The sequence below is a fragment of the Triturus cristatus genome, chromosome 2_2, assembly GCF_964204655.1.
Source record: "Triturus cristatus chromosome 2_2, aTriCri1.1, whole genome shotgun sequence".
Lineage (NCBI taxonomy): Eukaryota > Metazoa > Chordata > Amphibia > Caudata > Salamandridae > Triturus > Triturus cristatus.
Window position 1 is genome coordinate 53,561,635 of NC_140582.1, and position 26,295 is coordinate 53,587,929.

Below are 26,295 nucleotides of genomic sequence, written 5' to 3' on the forward strand. Positions count from 1 at the left end.
TTGCCTTCTACAGGAAACATGGACCTGTGAGGCTCGGTTCATGCCGGGATATTTGAATTTTCACATCCCAGCAACCCAAGGCCCGAAAGGCCGTCCAATGGGCGGACTAATTATTTGGGCTCGCCAGGACTTATTCTCGAGAGCTGTCATGATTGACACGGGGTCCCTGGATATCCAACTAGTGAGACTAATTCTCGATCACAGGGGCTCATTGGATATTTATAACATATATCTCCGTGGCACAAAAGGGAAAAAGTCAAGGGAACTGGACATCCTGACCAGCCTTATAGAGACTAAATCGTGTAATAGGGACCTCATCGTGGCTGGTGACTTTAATGTCACATTTGAACCCCTTCTAGACCGGGACTCAGAATAGGGCCTTGGCCCCGAGGAGGACCGACATTGGGGCATACCAGCCCTTTCACTTTCCCCTATCAAAAGGTGGTCTATGGTAGCAGTGCAGGTAAATGCACTCTGCTTCGAGAGAGGCTTAAGGGCCTTGAATGGCAGAACCCAAGGAGATATGCTGGGAGCACCCACCTTTGACAATGGCCGATCAGCAAGCAGGATCGACTACGTCCTTTGTTGCTTGGGGCTGTGGTGCCAACCTCTTGACATGGTGGTCGAGCCAAGATTAGAGAGTGACTACAACCCTATTTGTGTCTCCCACAGCTGGTGGGGGAAACCCCGCTCGGTGAGCGAGGAACCAATATTGGCTCCCACTGGCTGTGTCCCAACCAATGACATGCGGAGGTTAAAGTGGACCCAAGTAAAGACTAATGCCTCAGCAATGGCTAGCATTGACACTGAACTTTCTGTAATCAATGCGATACTGGAGGATGTTCTGAGGGTCAAAGATAATAATGATCAAGCAATCAGATTACACGAGACCTTCTTTGAGGGTCTACGTGTTTTTTTTTCAAACAATCAAGAAAGGGTAGCAAGCCATCGTGCAAGCGACTGAGGTGGTACGATAAAGAATGTAAACGTGCTAGAGGAACCTTGGCACAAGCCCTCTCTAGCGGGCACAAGTCATATATTCAACTAGCCAGATCCTCTTATAAGAAGTGCCTCACCCAAGCAAAAAAAAGATGGGACGAATCGGACTGGCTTGACTTGAAGGAGGCGTGCCATGCCCGGGACACTAGACTGTTCTGGAATGTGATTAAGTGGAACAGAGGTGGCTCGCCTGAAAATCCTTCTAACCACGTTACCCAAGAAGATTGGCTGGGGTACTTCAAACCCCAATATGCACGCGACCCTCTCTATAGAAACTTGGGGCTAACTACATATGTCTTTTACTTGTCTGGTCCCTTTAGCCCCAAGGATGTCCTAGCTGCTTTGGCCTGTGTAGCCGCTGGGCGGGCCCCAGGCTTGGATGGTGTCCCATCCGACCTTTTTCTTAATAACAAGACCTCCTGGAGCAAGTATATCGCTCTAATAGGGAACGCTGTGGCTGAAGGAGCCCCAGTGCCCAAATCCTGGGGGGGTGCTATTATAATCCCAATTTATAAAAAGGGGGATAAAACCCTCCCAGGTAATTACAGGCCCATCAGCCTAATTGACACAATCCAAAAAGTCATTGGGAGGATGGTACTGAATGAGGTACTTACTTGGATCGAAGATAATCGGATCCTTTCCAGCTTCCAAGCTGGTTTCCGCAAATTTACCAGCACCATGGACCAGGTGTTTCACTTCAAACAATTGCTCTGGAAGGTTGTTACGTTAGGCAAAGGCAGTCTCTATGTCACTTTTGTGGATTTAAGAGCTACCTTTGACCTCGTACCCCGAGAGCAACTTTGGAGGGTCCTTGAAAAGCTTGGGCTCCCCTTGGAACTATTGACCTTAATTAGGAGGCTCCACGAGCCTAACTTTGCAAAAATACAATGGGGAGGCCCGGGGGATACAACCCCCGAGTTCCCTGTTGAGCGAGGTGTGCGCCAAGGCTGTGCCATGGCACCCACACTTTTTTCCCTGTACATCAACGGAGTAGTTGATTACATGCTCCAAGTCAACACTGATGCTCCCAAGTTGGCCGGAGCTTCTACTCCAATATTGATGTTTGCCGACGATACTCTTATAGTATCCAAAACCCCGTGTGGCATGCAAAGGGCTTTGTCAATTTTTGAAGATTTTTGCAAAGACCATGGCTTGGAGGTCAATGTGTCCAAGACTAAACTTATGACATTCAACCCGCACCCAAGTTATAGAACAGGCAAGCTTATAATGAACGGCCAAACTCTCGAGGAGGTAAAAAACTTTGCCTATCTGGGCATACATGTGTCTCATAATAATAAGTGGAATAGACATCTGGAATTGGCCACGCTGAAGCTTTCCCAGATTACGGGAACGCTGGTTAATGAGCACAAAAAATCCCTCACTAAGCCGGTTAAACCCGTGCTACAAGTATATGAGGCAAAGGCCCTAAACTCAGTCCTGTATGGGGCAGAGCTTTGGGGTTTTGATGCACTATCATCTCTAACAGCAGTCGAAAACAAATTTTTTCGTGGTATAACTGGCCTTCCACAAAGCACGCCTCTGGTCCCATTGCGTTATGACCTAGGTAGAAAGGCCATTAAGGACTTGGCCAAACTTCGTCCGGTTTTATACTGGAGGAGACTATGGATTACACCGGAGCTTCGGCCTTACGCAATGGGCATCTTGGATGTAATGCAGGCCGATAAGTTCCACAAGATTGGGTGGTTCAGGAACCTCCGTGAATCCCTGAAAGACCTGGGGTTGGAGGGTCTATGGAACAACCCAGTTGCTGCTGTGTTTCCCGCAAAAAAGCTCTTGAAAACGCTTTTCTGGGAACGGGTAAATCATAGGGTGTGAAGTGACTCCACTGCTCCCACGATGACCAGCCGATTTTTAGAGGCAAAGGCCACCCCTCTTTTTGAACCTTATTGGGATTTGATCACCACACCAAGAGACAGGAAACTCTATTTTCAACTCAGAGCAGGCTCCCTCCCACTCAGGGCTCTAACTAGTGGGTGGTTCGGTGAAAGTACAGGTACCTGTCCTGTTTGTGGTGTTAAAGAAGAAACCATTGCCCACTTCTTGTTCGTTTGCCCTGTATACGCTAACCCCAGACGATTTTGGCTTTCACCTTTATGTAAATTACTGGGCACAAGGAGCTCTGCTGTTGCTATTAGAGTCTTATGCACAAGCACTTTGCCTGTCCACTCGATTGCTATAGCCAAATACTTGGGTTGGGCATGGTCTCTAAGACGTAATGCCATCCAGGGTATCGAGGAGGCACACTCGTAGGGCCCCAACTACCGATGTCATTTGCTAAAATGTTTTGCTCTACTTATTGTTTTTATCATGTATGTGTATTGTACTTCATCCTAAGTCTGCTTTAATGTTTAATTCTTTTCTTAAACTTTAAATTTTAATTATTTATTGAAAGATTTTATACATTTTAGCGAATGAGATTTTTCATAATTCTGTTTTATGTACTCGTTTGTGTCTTGTATGAATTATTTTTTAATTCGAATAAAGACTATGATGATGCATCTTGAGAATCTTTGGCGTTTGTTGGATACAATTATGACACGGGTGCCGTCCCATGCAAGATACACCATCTCGAAGGAATGAAAGGCTGAGGAAGAGGAATCTTCCTGCTCCGGTTTCCAGCACAGTGCGTCTTGATGAAAAGTGCCTGTTCCCATCACATCCAGATCCAGATCCTACCAAGGATTCTAGCTTCAATAGATAAAATGGTAAATATTATGAACCCCTCAAATCTCTTTTTTTGCAGGTCACATGATATCTGATTATGGTCAGATTTCAAAACTACATAAACAGAGTGTTTTTAGAAACGTGTTTCAACTTTGTAGCTTCTTGCAGACCTCTTCATTCTGCATATTGAGACTTAGTTAAACTTACCTTCACAGTAATAGGAGTAAAGTTCTCCCAAACAAGGCCCCTGGCCTGGATAGGTTCCCAGGTGATTTATATAAGAGTGAGCCAGACATCTGGGTTCCCTATCTTCAGGCTCTTTTTAACGCAATCTTGGCTGGAATGCCACTACCTCCGACATGGGCCGGCTCAGAGATCATACCTATTTACAAAAAGGGCACTCCCCTTGATCCGGCAAATTATAGGCCGATCAGTTTAATTGATGTGGCACAGAAGATCTTTGCGCGTATTTTACTAGGGAGACTCCAAGAATGGATGGACGACTCCAACATTTTAACACCACTGCAGGTGGGCTTTAGAGCTAAAATGTCAACAATAGACCAACTATTTAGATTACAGATGATACACTGGAAATCTATCATTTTAGAAGGAGGCAGCCTTTACCTCTCCTTTGTAGATCTAAAGTCTGCCTTCGACATGGTAGATCGTCGACAGCTGTGGGAGTTGTTAAAAGGGATGGGAGTGCCCCCCTACCTATGTCATTTACTAGAGCACTTACACAAAGATACGTTTGCCAGAGTTAGGTTCGGCCTAAATGGGGAATTAACCGCCCCCTTTCGAGTTGAGAAGGGAGTCAGGCAGGGCTGTGTACTTGCCCCAACCCTCTTCTCTCTTTTTTTAAATAGGTTGGTCGATGAACTCTTGGATATAAGAGATGTAGACGCTCCCAGGTTGGCGGGCAGGAAAATACCTGCACTAATGTTCGCAGACGATACCCTGCTTTTATCCAGGACCCCTATTGGGATGGAAAGAGTCCTGGATGGATTTGCTTCATTTTGCAGGAAAAGGAACCTGGTTATTAATGTGAGTAAGACCAAATATATGGTTCTTCACGCAGACACTTCAAATTGTCCCATTCCAAAATTGGACGAATTATATCTAGAACGGGTGAGCATTTTTGATTACCTGGGCTTGACACTCAATAATAAAATGAATTGGGGTCCCCAGATAACAAAAGCTAATTTAAAATTTACACAGATAACAGGGGGCATTCTAAAGATGTATAAAGACAGTCCACTAAAGTTAATTAGCCCATTAGTAGAGGTATACAAGGCTCAGGCGAGAGGGGTGGTGTCTTATGGTGCTGAACTCTGGGGTCACAATACAGCCCAGATTTTATCTAAGTTTGAAAACCATTTTATGAGACAACTACTGGCATTACCCATGAGTACCCCCCTCAACCCTCTTAGGATGGACCTGGGCATACACCCAATTGCCGACGTGGTAGCTTCACGTCCGGTCATGTACTGGCGTCGACTGTGGAGCACCCACGAGCTGGTTAACTTCCAGGAGGAATTGAAATCTATTCTGATGCTCCCAAAGGCAGGCGCCATTCCGTGGCTAGCCTACGTAAAAAAAATCTTTGAGGGCAATCGGGAGAGAAGATCTTTGGTACACACCCGAGGAGTCATGCCCCGTGTTAACAAAAAAAGATCCTGGCCCAAGCTTTGGAGGAATATAACTTGATGCAGATTTTACGGTCAGAGAATACAATCAATCTGACATCGGTCTTCCTCGAGGTGAAAATTGGATACAGCTTTGAGCCTGCACTAGATTTGATACAACCGTTAATTGCCAAGAAACTATACATGCAGTTTAGACAATGGATCACTCCCTTTATTCTGTAGAACGAACAAGTGGGCTGGTTCTAGTAGACATCCATGTCCTGGTTGTGGTATTGATGAAGAGACAGAGGTCCACGTTATATTTTGTTGTACGGCCTACAGAAACCCCCGTAGAAAATGGATCATTCAGCTTGCCAAAAATTTGAGGGTTAGAAATTATAGAGATTTGTGGAGGCTGCTGAAATATGATCCTTCGCCTGTATTTGTTATAGTGATAGCTAAATTTTTATTTTCAATGTGGCTGATTAGAAGACGTTTAATACTATGACAAGGTATCTCTCTGCACCATTTTTTTAACTACAGTGATACATTTACTGCTTTGGTCTAAGTGCATATTTATGTGTCTTTTTAAATCACATTTTTTAATGTCGTTCTTTTTATCATCTTTACTGTTTTATAATATTGTAATGTATGAACTTTTATGGCTGATAGCCGAAATAAAGTTTTCTGACTGACTGAGTAATAGGAATAAAAAATGGTATACATTTTTTTCTGTTTTTCATTCAAATATAAATTCATATAAATCGCTTATTTTAAAATTTGGATCTGTGAAAGAAAAGGAAAAAAAAATTATAACATGTAATAATAAATTTTTTACAACCCAGAATAATTTCCACAAGTAATTTTTTTGCCTTTTTTGCTGTTCTCAGAATATATTAAATTTCACTAAAAATAGTGATTTTAATCGTACTCATCACTTAACAGCGGGCAAAAAAAACACAATCTCAAAGATTGTTAAAAAAAACCCAACATGCCATTCTCAAAATACAAATCACAGATCTATAAAATGCAAACAGCTAACACATTTTTTCAACTTTAACTTACAAAAACTGTAAATAATGTCGCTTTAAAATATTCACCAAATCTAAAGATTAATTTTTGGAGGATGCACCACGCCCACAACGTTTTCCTTGTCTACTTTTCCCAAGGGGCAAACAAAGACCAATGCCACCTTTCTCATGCACAAGGGTTTCAAAAGAGTTCTGTTACGAGGGGATCCTAACAAAAAATACTCATGCGGCACAGCAAGTATGATGAAACACCTAAGGACCCTTCATCCAAACAATCTTGCACGAGAAGAGTGCAAACAGATGAGAAACACTGCTGTTCTGTATCTGTAAAAAAGAATCACAAATAAATGTATATTAATAACTTTCAAAATTATACTATTCCTTTACTGTACAAACACATTTTATATAAATACTGACTAAGAAACTATAGCCCTGAACCACAAGTGTGACGATGGTTAAAACACTACATGCATAGTGCATACTACTTTGAAGCAGTTCATGCCCTAAAGCCTACCTCAGTAAAACTCTACATGCTAACTGACTAAATGATTACAGTACTATAAGGAGACACACTGGGTGAGTGACAGGGTGTTTGCTAGAAGTGTATGAATACTAACTAGGGAATTGAAGGTGTGAAACACAACTGTGTAGGTGATTAGAGGACTGCATCCATACTGCATAGGCATTTTAAGCAGTCCATATGCTAAGGCCTGGCTCACTGCATGATTACTTGGGTACTGACTGAATGATTAGAGTACAGCAAGGAGAGTGCTTAGGTGAATTTATAAGTGCTAGGCTTTTCACACAGGGAATGGATTAGTACTTGGTACTGAATGGGTCACTAGAGGAGTGCAAAGGCAGTGACAAGATGTTTGCTGGACTGTATGGATACTGACTAGGAAATTGAAAGTGTGAAAGACAAGTGTCTAGGTGGTTAGAAGACTGCATGCATAGTGGATAGGGGTTTGAAGCAGTCCATGTGTTAAGGCCTGGCTCAGTGCATGAATACTTAGGCACTGACTGAATGATTAGAGTACTGCAAAGATACTATCTTGGTGAATTTATAAGTGTTTGAGTTTTCGCACAGTGAATGGATTAGTACATGATGCTGAATGGATCACTAGAGGACTGCAAAGGGAGTGACAGGGTGTTTCCTGGAAGTGTATGGATACTGACTAGGGAATTGAAGGTGTGAAAGTCAATTGTGTAGGTGGTTAGAGGACTGCATGCATAGTGGATAGGGGTTTGAAGCAGTCCATATGCTAAGGCATGGGTCACTGGATGAGTACTTGGGGACTGACTGAATGATTAAAGTACTGCAAGGAGAGTGCCTGTGTGAATTTATTAGGGTTTTGGTTTTGGCGCAGTGAATGGATTAGTACATGATGCTTAATAAGGTCACTAGAGGAGTGCAAGGGGAGTGACAGGGTGTTTGCTGGAAGTGTATGGATACTGACTGGGGAATTGAAGGTGTGAAAGACAAGTGTGTAGGTGGTTAGAGGACTGCATGCATAGTGGATAGGGGTTCGAAGAAGTCCATGTGCTAAGGCCTGGCTCAGTGCATGAATACTTAGGCAGTGACTGAATCATTAGAATACTGGAAAGAGAGTTTCTTGGTGAATATATAAATGTTTGGGTTTTGGCACAGTGAATGGATTAGTACATGGTGTTGAATGGGTCACTAGAGGACTGCAAAGGGAGTAACAGAGTGTTTCCTGGAAGTGTATGGATACTAACTAGTGAATTGAAGCTGTAAAAGACAAGTGTATAGTATGTTAGAACACTACATGCATACTGCATAGACATTTGAAGCAGTCTATTTGGTACTTAGAAACTGACTAAATCATCATCTAGGACAATGCTTGGGTAAATCTTTTACATTTTCAGTTCTGCCATAGTGAAGAGAATAGTACATGGTACTGCACCTTAGTGTCAAACCCTGACTTATTTTATCAATGCATAAGCAAAGACTAGCTTCTAATGCTACTAAAACTTGACAACATGACAGGTTTTAAAAGAGTTATCTGCTAAAAAATACACGATGTTACCAAATGCTTCTCTCACAGTGGTTCCCAAATGCACACAGACTCACAGTGTGATTCTAGACAACAACCACTATACCTAGGAGTTTACCAAAAATCATTCACTACTGTGGAAGTAGTAAGGGAACTGCACACAATCTTCATATTTCAGGACTACACTTTTGTGTCAAAGCCTGACACATTCAATCAAAGCATAAGCAAAGACTGGCTTCTAATGCTACTAAAACTTGACAACATGACCGGTTTAAAAACAGTTATCTGTCAGCAAATACACGATGTTACCAAATGCTTCTCTCACAATCCTTACCCAAATGCACACAGACTCACAGTGTGATTTTAGACAAGCAACACTATCCTAGGAGTTTACCAAAACTCATTCACTAGTCTAGAAGAGTTAATGGTACTGCACACAATCTACATATTTCAGTACAGCACATCAGTGTCAAAGCATGACTCATTTAATCAACGCATAAGCAAAGACTGGATTCTAATACTACTAAAACTTCACAACATGACAGGTTTTAAAACAGTTATCTGTCAGCAAATACATGATGTTACCAAATGTTTCTCTCACAGTGATCCCAAATACACACTAACTCACAGTGTGATTCTAGACAAGCACCACTATCCCTAGGAGTTTACCAAAACTCATTCACACAGTGCAAGTGGTAAGGGAACTGCACACAATTTACATATTTCAGGACTGCACTTTTCTGTCAAAGCCTGACTCATTTAATCAAAGCATAAGCCATAACTGTCTTCTAATGCTACTAAAACTTCACAACATGACAGGTTAAAACAGTTATCTGTCAGCAAATACACAATGTTACCAAATGCTTTTCTCACAGTGGTTCCCAAATGCACACATACTCACTGTGTGATTCTAGACAAACAACACTATCCCTTGAACTATACCAAAACACATTTCTTCATCTAGAAGAAGTACTACATTTTAGTATAGAAACATAACATAACTCATTTCACAAATTCATAAACAATGACTGGTTTCTAATTCTACCAAAATATAAAAACAGCACAGTTATCTGTCTGCAAACACATGAAAAACACAAATGCTTATCACAGAATGGTTTCTATGCACACACACTGTCAATAAGATTGTAGAGAAAAAAAGTACTCCCTACACTTTAGCAGGAGAAATACATTAGTCTGATTAAAATCAAAATAGTCTACATACATCCCCTCACAATTAAATAACTCATCTTTCAAGTTCTTTTGTAGATTTAGAAGTACATCAGTCACTCACCATATTTTCTTTTACAGAATCTCTGCACTGTGCACCTCTCAGCAAAAACAAAGAATGGAAAAGTTTCCCTTTCATTTTCCACACATATACATGTAAACATCAAATCACAATCCTTCACACATAAACTCAAAAGCAAACACAGATTTCTATTGGTTAAACATTTCAACCCTTTCCAACTGAAATACATTTCAACCCTTCCCCAATCTGCCTTTTGCCTGTTACCATAGAAACAGATCATGGAACACTGCACTGAGCACACAGGTCAGAAGTTCAGCACACAATGTTGCTACACAAGAGAGGAAGTGTGCTTCACTTTTCAACATATCAGCCAATCATATATAATGTTCCGTACAATCTGTTTTTGGTAACCAATAAGAATCATACCTTTAAAAAACAGAAATATTCACCCTACCTTTCAGTGTACAAAGTAGTCATACAACCAATGATTTCTTGTCTTTTTAAAAAAAAAATCCATGGATCCGCGCACCCAACGCGATAGGATGCGCACACTGTTCGCGCATTTCGCAGTTTTTTTTAAAAAAGGGGGCCCCAGGGGATCCTTCTGGGACCCCCTAAGCACCTCTAGAGGGTCAGAGTATTTCCACTCTGCCCCCTTTATATGTTTTACAAACTTTTTCCCCTTGCTTCTTCAGCCTTGCTTCTACCGAGGAAGAAAAAGTCCGCCAACATTTCCTGGTTTCGAATGTAAACAGACACTCGACAGCCAATTAGCATTCAGCGCGCGATCGGGAGGGTGTACTCTCGCTTCGGGGAGGGTGCGCTTACGGTGCGGGTAGGGTCCGCGGATCCTCCCCGGCCATAGATATTTATGTACTTTTAACTCTCATTTTCTCAGGAACTACTGAGCGGATTCACACCATTTATGTAAAAGGCACGAGTCTGAACTGAGGACTACCTCTTTGCCAAATTTGGTGTCATTCTGTTCAGCGGTTCGGGCTGTAGCTGCGACAACAGATCCTATGGGAAATTGCATGGGGAAAACGCGTTTTGGGACCCCCCCTTTTTACTCGGCCCCCGCTTGACGAATCACCACGAAACTTTCAGGGTAGGTGCGGAGCGGAGCTGGCCAAAATTTGCGAGGATTCGTCAACTGGTGCCAGACTTATTGGGAATAGAATGTTGTGGATTTCCCATGGAAAATAGGTTCTAACTATAAATATCTACTGGCGACCGCCAGTAGATAATGTATATATATATATATATTCACTGAAAAAACCATAGGTTTCAGGCACGTTATAGTTAGGAATTAGCATTTAAAAAACCTTAGAAATTCACTGAAAAAAACATAGGTTTCAGGGGCGTTATAGTTAGCTGGACTTTTCACTCGTACAAAACCATTGAAATTCCCCCGTTATAGTTAGTTCAGCTAACTATAACTCGCGCGCCCGCAATGCACTGCTGATGACGTCACATATTACATTACTCATGACATGGTCAGTGACATCACTCATGACATCACTGATGACATCTCAAATGACATCACTAATGACATCACTGATGACATCATCCTTGTGATAGAGTGGCAGACCTCCTCTTCCCCTAATATAACCTTTGATACACACATTCAAAAATAGAAACTACAATGTTCAAAACAATGGACATACCAATACCAGTTACAACAACCTATTCAGTAATTCTAAGATCCACATACACATCCACTCATTCACCAACAGTCCTATGGTTTTTTCAGTGAATTTCAAAGGTTTTTTAAATGCTAATTTCTAACTATGCCTACAGAGATAGGACATGTGAAGAAAGAAGAAAAAACGCACAGAAAGAAAAAAAAGAAATGCAGAAAGAAGCCCTCAAAGACGAAGAAAAGTGCAGGAAGAAGGATAACGTGCAGAAAGAACAAACAGAAGAGCAGAAAGAAGCCTTGTTGCAAAATCATCCTGTACCCTCAACTTTTTCAGACGGATACTGGTGTTAACTGAGTCTGACTAACCAGTCCTAGAGCCAGTGCTATGTTAAAAGACACTCAGAATACAGTGAAAACACCTACATACACTAGGGAACACTATGCGTTGGGGTCCCCCTGTGATTAGCATGACCTCCTCTGTAAGCCCCTAGTATATAATAGGGCATGGGATTAAAACTACCTCTTAAAACGCACCACAGAGCGTGTTTGCACACGTCACCTCAGGCCCCGTCCCCTCCCTTCCCCACTGTGTAAACACGCCCTGTGGCTGTTTTAAGTTGGGAGATTAAGTACCCTTGAATCCTGAGGGTCCCTAGGGTACAACAAGCCCACTAGGTACCTCCAGTATGCGCCTCAGAGCTGCGTTGCAGAGAGGTGTAAAAAGTGGCATGGCCTAGACCATCTCTCTGCAACGCAGCGGAGTGGTGGTTACTGGAAGCACCTGGTGGGCTAGTTGGCCCCAGAGTCCCTCAGGATTGAAGGGGAATTATTTCCCCAACTTAAAACGCGCCACAGGGCTTGTTTGCACACGTTAACTCAGGCCCCGTTCCCTCCCTTCACCACTGTGAAAAAACACGCCCTGTGGCCGTTTTTAGTTGGGAGATTAAGTTCATTTGAATCCTGAGGGTCCCTAGGGTCCAACAAGCCCACTAGGTACCTCCAGTATGCGCCTCAGAGCTGCGTTGCAGAGAGGTGTAAAAAGTGGCACGGCCTGGACCACCTCTCTGCAACGCAGCTCAGTGGCGCTTACTGGAAGCACCTGGTGGGCTAGTTAGCCCCCAGGAGCCCTCAGGATTGAAGGGGATTTATTTCCCCAACTTAAAACGCGCCATAGGGCTTGTTTGCACACGTTAACTCAGGCCCCGTCCCCTCCCTTCACCACTGTGTAAACACGCCCTGTGGCCGTTTTTAGTTGGGAGATTAAGTTAATTTGAATCCTGAGGGTCCCTAGGGTCCAACTAGCCCACTAGGTACCTCCAGTATGCGCCACAGAGCTGCGTTGCAGAGAGGAGTAAAAAGTGGCACGGCCTGGACCACCTCTCTGCAACGCAACTCAGTGGCACTTACTGGAAGCACCTGGTGGGCTAGTTAGCCCCCAGGGGTCCTCAGGATTGAAGGGGAATTATTTCCCCAACTTAAAACGCGCCATAGGGCGTGTTTTCACACGTCACCTCAGGCCCCGTCCCCTTCCTTCCCCACTGTGTAAACATGCCCTGTGGCCGTTTTTTAAGTTGGGAGATTAAGTCCCCTTGAATCCTGAGGATCCCTAGGGGCAAAATAGCGCACTAGGTACGTCCAGTAAGCGCCATTGCAGAGAGGTGTAAAAAGGGGCACGGCCTGCACCACCTCTCTGCAACGCAGAGCAGTGGCACTTACTGGAAGCACCTGGTGGGCTAGTTGGCCCCCAGGGTCCCTCAGGATTAGGTACCTCCAGTAAGCGCCACAGAGCTGCGTTGCCTAGCAGTGTAAAAAGGGGCGTGGCCTCAGAACACCTGTCTGCAACACAGCTCCCTGGCGCACACTGGAGATACCTGTTGGGCTAGTTGGCCCTCAGGGACCCTCAGTATTGAAGGGGAATTAATTCCCCAACTTACAACTGGCCAGGGGGGGCGTTTGCAGAGTGCTGCAAGGAGGGTGCGTGGCCTCCAGCGCGATCCTGGTCTTTTGTTTATTTTATTTTTTTAAGAAGGAGGGCTGTGTGGCCCCCCTTCTTTTTCTAATTTACTGGCCCTGGGGACCTCATCCTCCAGGGCCTGCACCCTAATTTTTTTTGTTGAAAAAAATAAATTTGGCCTTCCCAAGGCCTTAATCGGCCCCGGGGACCCCAACTCCTGGGTCATGGCCTTTTTTTTATTTCAATTCTTTAGGAGGGGGCTGCGTTGCCCCCCTCCTCAGGCCACTTATGGCTCCGGGGACCCCATTCCCCGGGGCCGGCCTTTGTTTTTTATTATTTTAAAAATATATATATTTATAGAAACACCTACGACATGCTGGACAAACCGTATGTAGCTATCACCATGACGATTTGCATGATATTCATTAAAAGGTGACTATGCATAGAATGAATCCACATGGAATGTATTTACACCGCTATTGAAGCTCTGACGTGTCTGACGCCCTACCGTTCCTAATCCCGGCGCCCCCGCCGGTGGGTACTCTCCAAGTAGACACCCTTGTCGTTTATTTATACAAACATGGGTAGCTATTGACATTTAATATACACGCACACCAAGCCATTCAAAGGGGGTTCGACAAAAATTCGACCAAACTATGCAAGAAACTCCCCTCACAGTTAATAAAAAACACGTCGGATGTGTAATACTTTTTATTTTACTCTCTGGAAAGGAGACAAACCTCACTTGAGAGTCACAGCGTGCTCCTGGCTGAGCCCAATGCTGTGTTACACCCACCAGTGCCCGTCGATTGCCTCACACCTCTGTGTTGTATTCCACTAGCTAGTGCGTATGCTATGACACTCTCTAGCCCATGTGCACTGTAACACCACCCCGTGAATATGTCATGCCACACTTGCCTTTGCACAGGTTATATTGCCCCATCTAACGTGCCTTCCTCGATGTGTATGTTATAACGCACAGCGCTATGCCATACATATTACAATCTGGGATCCATATCTTTGTCACAGTGCATATGCAACGTTACACTCCCCAGCACATATTTTATATTACCACTTTAGAGACTAGTTATGTTACACAACACTGCCCTGTGCATATTACACTCCAAGGCGCATATCGCATAGCACGCGCTAGTGCCTGTGCTATCTCGCACTCTCCAATGAATCTGTCATTGCACACAATGTATTGCATATTATATTTCACGCCCCGGTTCATCTTATATCACACTTTCATTTTCAATCGTGCTCTCAGGACTATGTTCTATATAACACTGCGTCCACCTACCCTTTTCACGGGCATTACATTTTGCGATGGGGGTGGAGGGTCAGGGGGTGTTTCTGCCGAGTGAGCCCAGAGTCACAGTCACAAACGTCCTTTTCTTCCTTTATAAAAGTGAGATTATGCTGCATACACACATTTTAAAAACAATAAAGTTCCTAATACCCACCTTCTCTGAACAGTTAGCTTGCTGCCCCATACACCTTCTCCCTATCCTCTGTTGTCTGAATCCATGGACTAGCCTCCTCCCTCCTGCCATGCATGGTCTGATGTGCTGCCACTGCCCTCCATTTAGCATGATGTACCAGTCCACTCCTCCTGCCCTCCATTGCCCAATTCTATGGCCCATCATTGACCTCCTGCTTAGCCTCTGTGCTTAGCTTGCTGCCCCTATTCTCCTTCCCCCTGCCCTCCGATGTCTTTGTGCATGCCCCTGCTCCATCCTTTTTGCCCACTATGTTCCATGGACCTGCCACTCCTATCTACTCTGAGTGTTCTGTTGAGCTGCTACTCCCCTCCCACCTGCCTAGCATTGTCAGATGACTGTAACCTGTCCCTGCCACCCCCACCCTGCCTGTCCACATGCCATGCCTCTATCCCCTTCCTCCTGTCCTCCATGGTCCATTTTACTGCCATACCCTTCTGCCCTCCCTGATCTGTTGTGCTGCAACTGCTCCTCCTGCCTGTCCCGCGCGGTCTGTTGTGAGGCCCCTTCCCCTGAACTCTCTTGTCTGTGCCCAGGTCCTGACCCTCTCTTCTATCCTCCATGGTCCTTTGTGCATGCTCCTGCACCCTCCTTCTTGCCCATCATAGCCATTGTGCTGCCACTAACCCTCCCGCTTGCCATGCATGGTCTTCTGTGCTGCCATGGCCCCTCCCACCTTCCCTGTGTGGTCAGCTAGCTGCCCCTGACCCCCTCCGACCTTCCCTCCATGGTCTGTGTGTATGCCACCATAGTCTCATTGTTTCTCTCCATGGTGTGTCTTGTTTCTAGTGCCCATCCTGCCTGACCTCCATGGTCATCTTGCTGCTCCTGCCCTGTCCCCAGCCCTCTGTTTCCAAGTGCAGACCCCTATTCCCTTCCTCCTGGCTTGTCTGTTCCATTGTAATGCCCCTGATCCATCCCTCCTGCCCTTTATGGTCTGTTATGCTGCAGCTTTCTCTCCTGTCTGTCCATTATGGTCAGCTAGCTACCATTGCATCTTTCCCCTCTGTTCTCTGTTGTCAATGTGCATGGTCCTGTCCCCTCCCTATTGCTTTCTGTGGATTGTTGTGGTGTATCGTGCTGCTGCAAACCCTGATGCCTGCCCTGTAGGGTCAGTTTGGTGCACCTCTCCATGTCCCTACTGTCCTCTGTTATCCGAATCCATGTCCCTACCCCAATTCCTCCTGCCTACCATGATCCAATGTACCATACTTGCGAACATTTTGAACTCCGTAAGAGGGAGATTTTGAAAAAAAACTGGGGTATTGATTTTCCCCTTTGAGTTACATTGACAAAGAATAGATTGTAGACAGGAGACAGATCAAATAAAGCCCATTTGAGCTTAAAAACATTGGACGTTTCCTGGCTGAAACGGGTCTGTTGGCATGTATGGTTGTTCTACCACTGCCTCTTCCTTCTGCCCACAATGGTCTATTATATTGCCACAGCCTCTCTTGCCAGTCCTGTATTGTTGGTGTGTTGCCCCTGCCCCCCTTTCCACTGCCCTCCGTAGTCTGTTGTGCTGCCACTGCCCTTCCTGCCTGCCCAGTGTGGTCAAATTGTTGCCTCTGCACTCTCCTACCTGCCTTCAATTTTCAGAGTCCGTGCCCCTGGCCTCTGCCTCTCAACAGTATCCCAATGAACAACTAGATTGCTAACATTCTATATTTATTACAAAAGTGTGGAACGCCTGACGTCATCTTGATGTAATCAAAACGGTAATACCTAGAGAATTTCCTTTAGAAATTACATATATGAGAGGGTCTTATTTGCATCAAAATTATGGTTAGTGCTCTAAAACACTAAAATGAGGACATATTTTCTGAGTTTTCAAATAGCGACAAAGAACTTTCAAATTATTTGTAATCTTTATTATTATTATTACTTTATTTCGGCCAATTTGGCCATAAAAGTCACATACATACATAGAAAATCAAGCTGTAAACATGGCAGCAATTTAAGAAAATGGTACATGGAGAAAGAATAGCTTTTACAATTCATTTTTCTTTTTTTTTTATTTATTTATTTTTTTTTAAAACAAGCAATATATTTCATTTCAATTTTTAAAAATATATAAAAATATTAAAAATGTAAGAGTTATGGAAACATATACACCTTTCCAACTCAGAGTACCTGTCCTTGTTTCTTACGGGTTATGTAGGCAGAGTATAGGAATTTACTTATGCTAAATACAATGTACTGGGTTGAATTACTTTTCATGATCCTAAAAGCGATTGCGCAGGACCTAGTTCCCAAGAGGTTGCACATTGGTTTTAGCCATTTCTTTCTAGCATTCATGTAGGCGCTACAAACAAAAAACATGTGAACCTCATTCTCAGAACAGACATTGGAACACATAGGGCAACACCCCGTTTTAACATTCAATTCTCCCAGTCTTTTTTGTGCCCATCTTTCGGTGTTGTAATTAAGCATAAGTATCCCGTATCTGAACTTTAAGTAAAGGGTTTTTGCAATGGGTGGCTCTATCTCGTCCAGGAATGGTTCAAAACGGAACTCATCCTTAAATGACAGAAAGACCTGGACTGCGGAACCAACACTACTTCCATCCACTAAATTTCCGCTCATGTGGATCCAAAAAGCTCGCTTAACTATTAGTTTGGAAGAGGTGGACATTTTGTTGGGAGTCTCCCACATTGAATATAAGCCCAGGAGTGTAAACCATTTTTTAATATGCACTAGCCATTGAATGGAATTAAAGGAATCAAGAGTCATCAATTCATGTAGACCATTTCTGTATTCTATCAGTTCCGGGGTGGACCAGAGCCTAACCCAGAATATTAATGGTCTTAGGATAGCTAGGTGATCTGTTCTCCTAAAGTTCAGGTCAAGTTGGAGAGGTAAAAGAGGTGTACTATTAGGGACCCTTACAGAAGCACGCATGAATTTGTTGTCCAGATTCTGAAAACTATTCTTGGCCCATGTGCCCCATATCTCTGCTCCATATAGCACAGCAGATTGTATTTTAAATTTAAAAAGTTCTAAAACCGGGGTTACACTTTTGCTCGTGCTAGTATTCATTTTGCATAAAATTGGTTTGACATTTTGGGCATATGTTATCTTGCTTTTCTCGATTTGGGCTTTCCAACTTAGTTTGGAATCGAGCACAACACCCAAATAGGAAAAGTTTTCCACAATACCTAATTTTTGGCTATTCAGGGTCAGGAACCCTCTATCTGGCATACTGGGATTTAATGGCATGCATTTTGTTTTGTCAGCATTAATTTCCAAGCCCTTTGTCTGGCAATAGCAACTGAAGGAATTAAGGAGTGCCTGGAGGCCCTTTTTTGTTTGAGATATAAGTATTGTGTCATCTGCGAAGAGCAACGCAGGCACCCTTTCACCATTGAGCTGCGGCGAATCATTAACACAAACATTCAAATATTCGGGGACATCATTAATAAACAGAGAAAACAAGGTAGGGGCCAGGACACATCCCTGGCGAACCCCGCGTTCAATAGGAATATTGCGTGTCAACTCGCCATTAGGGCCCCACCTGATGTTTGCAAAGTTGTCAGCATGCAGCTCAACTATTTGGGCTAGGAGGCATCCCGGTAGACCTATTTCTCTTAAAGTTTTCCAAAGTAGACTGCGTGGGACAAGATCGAATGCAGCCCTCAGGTCAACGAAGGCAACATACAGGTGACCTTTTTTAATGTGCACATACTTCCAAATCAAACAACAAAATCGAAAAATTTGGTCAATAGTGCTGGTCCTACTCCTAAAACCAGCTTGGAATTTGGAAATTATGTTCGAATCTTCCACCCAGTCATTAATCCTGAATAGCAAGTGTTTAGCATATAATTTTTGGAGCGTGTCCATCAGACTAATGGGTCTGTAGTTAGAGGGTATCAGTCTATCCCCCTTTTTAAATATTAACACAACCTCCGCTGCACGCCAACTATCAGGAAAGTTGCAGTTTGATGATAAAGCATTAAACAGGCGGTTCACATATGGGGCCCAGACGTCAACTTCGTGTTTGTAAAGATCCCCCGGTATTTTATCCGGGCCAGGGGCTTTGGTGTTTTTAAGTTCGTTGATCGCCCTTACTGTCTCATCCAGTGTAAAGTTGAGGGGTTCAATAAGGGGGGGTTCAATAAGGGGGGGGCACCATAAGCTCCCTTTACTGTCGCCATCGTATTGTTTATAAAGATTTGTAAAGTGAGTTACCCAGGTCATCTCATCCAGGAATACATCTTTCACAGCTCTCCCAGCGTGCCCCCATTAGCCACCAGCCTCCAGAAGCCAACATTATCATTAACTTTTGCAGCAGCTAACATTTCAGCCCAAATTGATTCCTCCCATAGTTTTTTGGATGTTTTTAGTATACGTTTGTATTCCACCCTTGCAAGTTTAACTTCTTCTTTTGCCTTGTTTTTAATGGCAAGCAATAAGTTTCTTTTAGCAATCCTGCACGAGTGGTCATACCATAACTTTCCGTGATTGGCCACTCTTATGTTTTGTTGCTTTTTTCTCGGCATTTTTGATAGATACGTTTTTAGTTCTGAAAAGAAGACTTTGTGAAGATCAACGAAATGATCAAAATGTTCAGGTAAGAAGGCATGGTCGACTATATGTGCAAACATTTGCTCAAAAAGAGAGTACACCAACGCTAAGGCCTTACCATCCGCCAGAACACGTGGCCATCTTACTGCACGTCTGTTGTTGTTTGTGTGGACGTCCTCACACATGCTTACATGGATATTCTCAGTTGATGTTGTGATGGAACTTTACATCAACATATTCATGTTGATGTAAAGTTCCAAAGGATAGTGATCGCTTTCCCCCCTAATCTTTATGTGTTTTTATCCAGTTGACCACTTGATTAAATGTTGCACTTAGGGGAGAGGATGTGGTGTTACTTCCAGAGCTGCAGACTTTGCAACTGGGGAACCAGGTTGGAGTTTCTGCTTCAGCTCAACATTCTGTGAATGTGGTCAAATCACTTAATCTCCCCATGTCTACAACCAAAATGAATTTGATCTTGTGTGATGTAACCAATGCTCATGTAAAGCACTCCAATACCTGACAAGTCTGTACTATATAAAACTGCAAATACACATAAAATAAGTGTTTTGCACACTTCTGTCATTGGGCTACATGTGGGCTACATCTGGGTGATATTTGTGCTGCATTTGGGCTCTTTTGTCTCTGGTGGCCATCTTGGGAGATTTATTTGTTATGAAGTTTCCTAATTTCCTCATTTACTGCAGTCTCGTCAGTAGGAAATGCTTTCAGTTTTTTTCTTTGATTCCATCAAGAAGGTATTCAGATATGTCACACATTTGCCATAAATTCTGAATGTTAGAACTCTAGTTGCTCATTAGATCACTGTAGTAAAGCTGCTGCTCACCACAGAAGTCTGCTGCTGGTATTAAAAGTGCATGTTTCAGTCTGCATATCAGAATGTTTTAATGAAATAGAAGAGGATTTGAGAAGTCACTCAAAATGTGCCCTAATTTTTCTTTCTTCAGCACTAATCATAATTTCTATGGCAAAATGAACCCCCTCATTGTGTTCCTTTTTAAATTAAATGTTTTAAGTGTTATTAGTTTATTCCAATCAAGATGGCTTCAGGTGTGCCATACTTTTGTCATAAGTAAGACAGTAAGCGCTCTAGTTGTTCTTACGAACACTCTGGGACATTCTGTCATTGGGCTATACTTGGGCTACATCTGGGTGATATTTGGGCTACATTTGGGCTCTTTTGTCTCTGGTGGCCATCTTGGGAGATGTATTTGTTATGAAGTTTCCTAATTTCCTCATTTACTGCTGTCTCCTCAGTAGGAAATACTTTCAGTTTTTTACTTTGGTTCCATCAAGAAGGCACTCAGATGTGTCACACATTTGCCATTTGGGAAGTCTGCTGCAGGTGTTCAAAGTGCATGTTTCAGTCTGCATGTCAGAATTGTTTTATAAAATAGAAGAGGATTTAAGAAGTCAAAATGTGCCCTAATTTTTCTTTCTGTAGCACTAATCATAATTTCTATGGCAAAATGAACCCCCTCAGTTTGTTGCTTTGTAAATTAAATGTTTTAAGTGTTACCACTTTATTCCAATCAAGATGGCTTCAGGTGTGCCATACTTTTGTCATAAGTAAGACTGTTAGCGCTCTAGTTGTTCATTAGACCACTCTGGGACATTCTGTCATTGGGCTATACTTGGGCTACATCTGGGTGATATTTGGGCTACATTTGGGCTCTTTTGTCTCTGGTGGCCATTTTGGGAGACTTATTTGTTATGAAATTTCCTAATTTCCTCATTTACTACAGTCTCTTCAGTGGGAAATACTTTCAGTTTTTTACTTTGATTCCATCAAGAAGGCATTCAGATGTGTCACACATTTGCCATAAATTCAAGATGTTAGCACTCTAGTTGCTTATTAGATCACTGTAGTAAAGCTACTGCTCACCAGGGAAGTCTGCTGCTGGTATTGAACGTGCATGTTTCAGTCTGCATGTCAGACGTTTTTAATGAAATAGAAGAGGATTTGAGAAGTCACTCAAAATGTGCCCTAATTTTTCTTTCTGCAGCACTAGTCATACTTTCTATGGCAAAATGAACCCCCTCATTTTCTTCCTTTTTAAATTAAATCTTTTAAGAGTTACCACTTTATTCCAATCAAGATGGCTTCAGGTGTGCAATACGTTTGTCATAAGTAGGACTGTTAGCGCTCTAGTTCTTCTTTAGAACACTCTGGGAAGCTGCAGTAGAACACAAAGGAATCAGCTGACAGTCTCTGCCCTTGTTGGATGTACATGTTTTACTGAGAATGTCAGACTTCATTCTCACATGACTGAGAAAGATAATGTGAATTTACAGAAAATATGCTCTCAGTTTAGCTTATAGATCACCTTCCAAACCTCTGTGGGAAAAATATGAGAAAATAGTTTTCTCTCAAACATGATTCATGATATCACAGCAGAAGGCTTTTTCACATGGTAAAATCACCTTAGAACACACCACAATTCCTAAAATGAGTATGGTACCATCAACAAATGATTTATAATTTAACTAAAGTCTTAAAAACTTCTATTAACTGCAATGCTTTTTAATGAGGTGCTATCATGTATATTGTTCCCAAGATGGCTGCCAACACTTCTTGGATGAAGTACTGACAGCCAATCAGATCTCACAATGAGATGTGTGGTTAGGCTCCGCACAGAAATATCTATCTTTTTAACTCTAATTTTCTCAGGAACTACTGAACGGATTTACACCATTTAAGCAAAAGGCACGAGTCTGAACTGAGGACTACCTTTTTGCTGAATTTGGTGTAATTCCGTTCAGCAGTTCAGGCTGTAGCTGCGTCAACAGGTCCTATGGGAAAAAGCATGGGGAAAACGCGTTTTGGGACCCCCCTTTTTTCTCAGCCCCCGCTTGATGAATCACCGTCAAATTTTCAGGATAGGAGTAGACCGGAGCTGGCCAGAAGTTTGGAAAATTTTGCGAAGATTCGACAATCGGCGCCAACGTTATTCCAAATAGAATGTTGCGGATTTCCTATGGAAAATAGGTCCTAACTATAACTACCTACTGGCGACTGCCAGTAGGTAATATATATATATATATGTGTGTGTTTACATTTTTAAAATAAGTTTATTTGTTGTATTTGTTCAAATATACATTTAATTGTTTTTTGATAAATTAAAGTCAGCATTTAATGTATGTTTATTGTAATATTTTAAATTATGTATATTTTAAATTCAATATTCAATTCAACTATATTATTGTAAACTACATATTTTTTCCGATATTTTTGTACTTACCTGTTTAAGTATAGGGAGTCGATATTTTTGTATTCTATATGTTTACCTCGATATTTTTTACATCTATATATTTTGTGGTTGATATTCTGTCAGAGCAATGCAAGGCAGCTCAAATCACTGTCTTGAATTAACCTGGGACAAGGAGGCGGTCCAAGGGTGGAGCATGGGTGTTACTAAAAATCCTCCTATAGATTCTGACACATTCCCTGATTTACCAACATTGGTTGATATGGGATTGCTTCAGAATTGTGTGCCTCCTCACCAGAGGTGGAGCTGGGAGAAATATCTTTATTTCTCCTCGTGGCTTCCTCATTTTAGGTGTGGTACATTCTACAGCACACTTAGAGGAAAATGCCACTGAGGATTGTTTTTCTGCAGAAAGATGACCCTCCCTACATGACAACTTTCCTGCACCATGGTGCACAGGGGCCTGCATTGGCACAAGCAGCCTAAAGTGTGCCAAAGCTACGATAGGACAGGAATGTGATGTAAAATGGTAAATACAGCACATTCCTGCCCTTTCCCTTTCAGGCTGCGCAGCACACAAGATGGCATAATCTGCACCTAAGCCTTTACACTTTCTTGAGAGATACTCAACTCGGGGAGACCTACTTACACTTGCCGAAAGGGGAAATGCCAGTGGGGCAAGTTGGAGTTGAATACAAGGTGCAGTAGCCATGTGCCCATACAAGAATTGTTCATTTTTTTTGTAGTATTGTATAGTATTACGTCATAAGAGGGTAGATTAAAGTACTTTTCTTTTGCCAGAGTTATTCAGTTATTGTATTGCTGGATGTATTGTGAATTTCCCAATTTGGGGTTCCTGGTTAGATCATCTTAGCACCAAATTGCGAGGTGTGTCACACACTCTTTGGATAAAGAGACAACATATAGGTTCCTCTTACTCTTCATAATGACAAGTTAGGCTCATCCACTTTGAGAGTGTTATGAGTAAGAAAACCCTGTTAGAGAAGCTCTTATTCACAAGAGTTATTTTTAGATGCTTGAACCTTCACCACGGAGCCCATAAAATGTAAACACAAAGCTGTTAATATTGTACAATAAAAGTCAGTTCGTTATGTACAATCATTTTATGATCTCATGTATCAGAATTATGGCAATTAAGGTACATGGGATTCTGTAATCCCTGTATAAATGGCAGTCACTCATATTTTTAGCATTGGCAACTTGTGACTCATTAAGTCGCTGAGCACTAAGGGGTCTATTAGGATGGCGGTTGGAAAATCACTCCGACCGCCATGGTAGCGGGAAAATACCGACCGCCAGGACAGCGGCATAACCGCCGGTTCAATTAGTATGCACTGCAGTCAAAATCCGACCGCGGCGGAACGATCACGGCCTTTAACATTGCCCCGTAATGGGCCCCCGGAGACATTCACCGCCAGCCTTTCCATGGCGGTTCCACAGCAGCGGAAAGGCTAGCTATCGCCGGCATCATTATTATGCCGGAGGAGCCTGGCTCTGCACCGGCCCCATTTTAGTGGTCCAGCTCTGCCCTCCAGGCAAGCATGCGGACTGCTACTGGTGGAAAAGTGGTGGGCAGAATTTTTCCGGGATTCGATCGCGGATGGAACGCCGCCACCAGCCCGGTGATTGCCACCGCTGGCCCGGCGGCGGCCATCCGTCCACAATCCAAATAGACCCCTTAGTCCCTGCTTATAAAGAGGAGATGTCAGAGCCCACTTATTTTAAGGTCATTGTTGTCAAGTTTTGACATCACAATGCCTGCTCCTAGAGACAGCAGCCGCGGTGAAAGGCAGGTCAGGTCCCGGAGCATTATTAAGGTAGCAGTTTAAAAATGTAAAGAAACAACTGTAACATTGCTTTTCTTTCTTCTGCTGTTTTAATCTCTTAATAGCTGCGAGAATGTGTTTATTTTAGGCACTTCTTAGAAAGAGAAAAGCTTGAATCTTTCTGCATGTTTCTACAATGCAGTGGGTTTTGCCACGCAGCACCCATGGATTGTGATGCTTCCCTAAATTCTAAAAATCATGTAAACCTGGGGAAGCGCCAAGTCGTGACGCCTCCCGAGGTGAGGCACAAAAATACGAAATATCTTTATTTCTCCTTTATGTTTCCACTTTCTATGTGTACTGCATTCTGCAGCACACATAGCAAAGGGATAATGCCTTTTAGGATTGTTTCTGTGCAGGAAGGTGCCCCTTCCTGCATGAAAACAATCCTGCAGGTGACTGGGGCACCCAACAGTGCCTACATTGGCGCTATGCTTTGGAAACGGCACCAGCGCAGGGAGCCCTTTGTCACTTTTGCTCCACATAAATAGTAAATGCATGACGCTCTGTATCAGCTTTATAAAGCCATGCAAATACAGTCTGTGCGGCTTTGAGTGGTGTCATAAATCATGAGTAAAGCAATGCAGTACAAATCACTGTATCACCTTACTCTGCACCTGCGTGGTGTTCAAAGGACATTGCAGTGGGTTTTCCCATGCAACACCCATGGAATATGACCCTGCCCCCGATTTACACAATCATGTAAACTTGGGGAAATGCCAAATCCTCACGCCTCCCGAGGTTAGGCGTAAAAAAGAGAAATATCTTTATTTCTCCTTTATGTTTCACTTTTCTGCATTCTGCAGCACACATAGAAAGGGTATAATGCCTCTTAGGGTTGTTTCTGTGCAGGAAGGTACACCTTCCTTCACAAAAACAATCCTGCATGCAACGGAGGCACCCTTGCACCAAGGCGCAAGGTTTCCTACATTGGCCCTAGGCTGCTAAAAATGACACCTGCACAGGAGGGAAGGACAGGAATGCACTGCTTTCTATAAATACGGTGCATTCCTGCCATTTTACTTTGGCGTAGGGCAGCACAGCAAGGTGACTTGCTTCTCCGCCATATGCCAAAATCCAGTAAATGAGGTCCCAGGGGGCTTAAATATGAGAGGCTTATGTCACTTTTGCTCCACATAAAATAGTTAATACATGAGGCAGGGCTCTGTATCAGATTTATGAAGCTTCGCAAACCCACCCTGTGTGGCTTTGAGTGGCCTCAGAAATTGTGAGAAAGGCAAAGCAGCGTAAATCATTGCATCATCTTACTCTGCACCCAGGAGGCGTCCCATGGGCATTGCAGTGGGTTTTCCCATGCAACCCCCATGGAATTTGAAGCTATACCAGATTTACACGATCATGTAAACTTGGGGAAGCGCCAAATCCTTACTACTCCACAGTTGAGGCATAACAAGGAAAAACACGTTTATTTCTCCTTGTTTTTTCCTCTTGCTATCCCCTTTCAGTTTGGCTAGGGCAGAATAGCAAAGTGCCTTGCTGTGCTGCCCTATGCCAAAATCACATGAATGAGGCCCAAAAGTTTTAAGTGGTTAGTGGGAAATTTGATGGTGTGACCTCATATTATGTGACATTTTAAATCACAAATCTCTACTTGTTGTAATAAATTAGCCTAATTGATAGCTTGCGCTTATACATGTTTTCAGCCTCATGGTTATTATGTTAGCTGAATGATTAGCAATTCCCCTAAGTACATTATGCCCACCCATGTACTTATCACCATGTAGCTCAGAAAGCTCTCAGGACAGGTGTTGGTAAGGGCATGCTAGCATCTCCTTTCTTGTAACCAGTCTTTGTGCCTGCCCTCTCAAATACTCGGGTCTCTTTACCTCATTCTCTACTCTACAATGTTTCTCCATGGAGGGGAGTAGTTTCTTTTCAGTTTTTCTACATACAGAATAAATAATGCCTCAGTCAGGGACAAGTCCATAAGGCAAGCAAATGTATCCAACCTTGCTTCCTTCTTCCCTCCAA